This window comes from Fukomys damarensis, unplaced genomic scaffold, assembly GCF_012274545.1.
Source record: "Fukomys damarensis isolate Sample0158 unplaced genomic scaffold, DMR_v1.0_HiC HiC_scaffold_39, whole genome shotgun sequence".
In the NCBI taxonomy this organism is placed as follows: domain Eukaryota; kingdom Metazoa; phylum Chordata; class Mammalia; order Rodentia; family Bathyergidae; genus Fukomys; species Fukomys damarensis.
The window spans coordinates 60,620,400-60,623,743 of record NW_022900951.1 but is presented as its reverse complement, the minus strand read 5'-3'; the positions used below and the strand labels follow the sequence as shown (position 1 = coordinate 60,623,743).

General features: G+C 38.8%; 1 pseudogene; it reads right to left on the bottom strand.

Moving 5' to 3' along the window:
- Positions 1-365: 365 nt before the first annotated feature.
- Positions 366-2,676, bottom strand: LOC104876784 (annotated as a pseudogene).
- Between the last annotated feature and the right edge of the window lie 668 nt (positions 2,677-3,344).

The following is a 3,344-nucleotide window of genomic DNA, read 5'->3' as shown; positions in this document are numbered from 1 at the left end:
GAATGTAACTTTACTGTATCCCTAAAATGTACCAATAAACTCAATTAAAACTGAAAAAAAAGCAAACAAAAAAGACTGGTGTGAATCCAAAAATTTTAAATGCTTCCATTTTGAATAATTCGATTCAGAATCTATACAAGTTTGTTCCCAGGAACTAACAACACATCACTTGTCTCCATGAAGAAAAATTCTAAAAATTGACATGGTTTTTTAGTATTTCAAATCTCACTATTATATAAAAACCTAGAGACCCCATCACATATGCGACAGCTTTAAAAGATAAGATAAAAGACTGTTTGCTGTAATCAACATTACCAGTGTTGGCCAGGCCTGTTTAATATATACACAGGGAAAATACACCCACTCTATAATTTCTTATAAAATAACAAATAAGGAATAGATGTAGGAGATGTAGAAGGGGAAAGAGAATTCAAGAAGTCCTTCTCCTCGGTAACTTTCACTTCAGAATCCTAAAAAAGCAGCCAGCCACTTCCCCTCATACTCCTTTAAACTCTGCACTACACAGGAAATTTTGTTCTCAAATCCACTCATGTAAATGCCTGTTTGGTCACTGGATTCCTTGTTTCTAACCACTTCACAGATCCCATTAGTACTGTGAGTCTCAGAACTTCTACTTTCAGCAAATACTGTACTGGCAGCCTTGTCAGGATTAGATGCTTTGTTGTAAAGCTTATAATCTGCTTTGCTCTTTTGTCCTCCAAGAAGTCCAACAGCTTCTACATTTTTTTGTTCAAAACTTTACTTGGCTATGTATTTCCCCCAACTCTCATGGACACTTCTTCATCATCATAACTTTTAGCTACACCCCTTGCTTCCTCCTCATTCAGTCGCTCTGGCTTACCCACTTCACACATCTGGTCAATCACAAAATTCTCTTTGTCCAGTTCTAAGCTGTTGAGGTCGGTGACTTTAACAGAAGCAGTGTAATGCCCACTGCTAATTGTAATGCCACTGTGCATTACAACTACAAATATGCCATAGCTGTCATTGGTTGGTCTTGTGCTCCATTCTTCTAGTGACAACTTAAGAGATGTCAGTAAGGGAGTGTTGATCTTGGAAAGTCCACCGTCATAACAAACTCCAAGCCACTAGCAGCAAAGCACTTCGAACGAATGGTTATAACTTCAGGCATTTTGTCAAAGAGAAGACTTCGTTCACCTTCAGTGTAATGATGACAATTTTCACAGAAATATTTATCTTCTCCTACAATCCTCTCCACCGAAGCAAACTGTGAAATTGCCCATCTCACGGTCTTCATTTCTGTTTTTGGCTCTGGAGAATTTCAGAACTCTCCTCTACTTTGGAAATCTCATCTTCTTCCACTGGTACACTGATGTCCTGGAAATCTTCTCTTCTTTCTGTTAAACTTTCACATTCCAAGCAATGATTCCTTAATACCAGCTGACCTTGAAATAATTTTTCCACTATTTCAAAACAAATTTGCTCTATACCTTTGTTTATGGGTTTAACTTCATTAACATCCATAGGTTGTAGCATCGCTTCTGTATTTCCTAAAGTCTGCAAGGTTACACTCATTTTCTTCAGAGTCCTTTGGGTCCTTGTTTTTTTGTTAGTTTTCCCAGACTGAAAAATTTAGAAAGAATGCTGGGCTCTTTTGTTGCAGACTTTAACCAGTTTATTTTAACTCTTGATTTCTTCTGTGAGGGTCTTACACTCTTATTTTCAGAAACAAACTTGGGGATGACTTAAGGAGGACTCTCCTGTGTTTCCCCAGCAGCTTTTCTTTTTTACCTAATTTGTCTCTGGTTCTCATCCAGTGACTGGTGTTCTTTGGAACCTTTGACTTTTTTCTTCATGTTACCAAATTCAGTGCCACTTTTTCTTTTTCCATTCCTTTTTGGAGGTTTTTTTTTATAGTCCTCAGAATTCTTCATATTGTCCATTTCCAAGCTGTTAATGCCACTCACTTCCTTTTTCTGAGGAGGTTTTTCTCCTACCTTTGTAGGTAACTCTGCCACATTTTTTACTTCTTCTTCTTTTAGGAGTTGGCATGTTTCTTGCATGTTTCCCAAAATACACTGTAATACTTCCTGTGCATCATGCTGTAGATATCCTTTGTACATAGGGTTGAGTTCCCTGAGTGTGTTAAGCAGTCGTCTCGGCTGAGTAGCAAGCTCATTAGTGTATGTCTCTGGATGTAGGAGGTAACTAGCTTGAAGCTGTTGCACTGAAATGATTAAGGACTGTAAACTGCATATAAGTTCATAACTTGCCAGAGAATCTTCTTTGCAATTTCCTTTGTCTTTCTGAGTGGCTTCATCCTTTAGCGCCTCTTTCTTCTTTGAAATAATATTAAATAAGTGCTTCAGTCCAGATTTAAAACCAGGACAAAAATATAATACCTGAAGTATATTATTAAGATAACGAGTATTGCCAAGATTATTCAGTCCCACAAACAGCAGCAAGTTTTCTCTCTTCTCACAGTTTATAGGTGAGGCCTGTGCTGTGGGAAAAAAACTGGTCAATTTATGGTCCTCTGTATTCACAAGCTTTTTCTTTATTTTCTTAAGAGTCTGTAAAATCTAAGGCTCACTTAGTTTCCTTTTTCTGGAGAAACTTCAAGGAAAGTCTGTTTTTCTTAGATGGACTATCCCTTGAGAGTCCGTTACTTTCACTAGGTACGACACCGGGCATTTTCTTTCCAAATCCCAAGGAGCTGACAGGAGTTTATAGAGGGCAATTGTATCAGCAATTTTGTCCACTCGTGGCCCGGCCCGCTGCGCAGGCAGTCCCCAAGCCTGGCCGGCCTGGCCGGTGCTCACATCCCGGGCGGCGCCCGTCAGGTCCCTGGAGCCCCGCGGTCCTGCTCCACACCCTTTAACTCTAATTCTTAAAGGCCCTGTATCTAAATGTATTCACAGTGACAGGAAGGCTTCAAAATAGAAATTTGAAATGATACAATTGAGTCCTTTAAATTTCATCCTCCGTTTCCTCAAACTTCAAGTCATTTTCGCATGTAATACAACAGCCTCCCAAATCTTGACTCATCATCAACTCTAAGTTCAAAATCTCATCTACCTATCATCTAAATTGTGCATGGGTATGATTTATGCTATAATTCATCCAGAGTCAAGAAACCTCCCTAGCCATAAATCTGTAAAGCTAGAGAAGTTATGCTTCCAAAATACAATGATAGACAATCACAGAATAGACATTCCATTCCCAAAAGGAGAGAGCAGTAAAAAGAATAGGGTAACAATCCCAGGCAATTCCAACACATAGAGAAAGTCAAATTCCATTAATCTTAAAGGTTGAGAATAATCTTCTTTGTGTTGATAGTCTGTTCCCTGGAGTCACTGTGA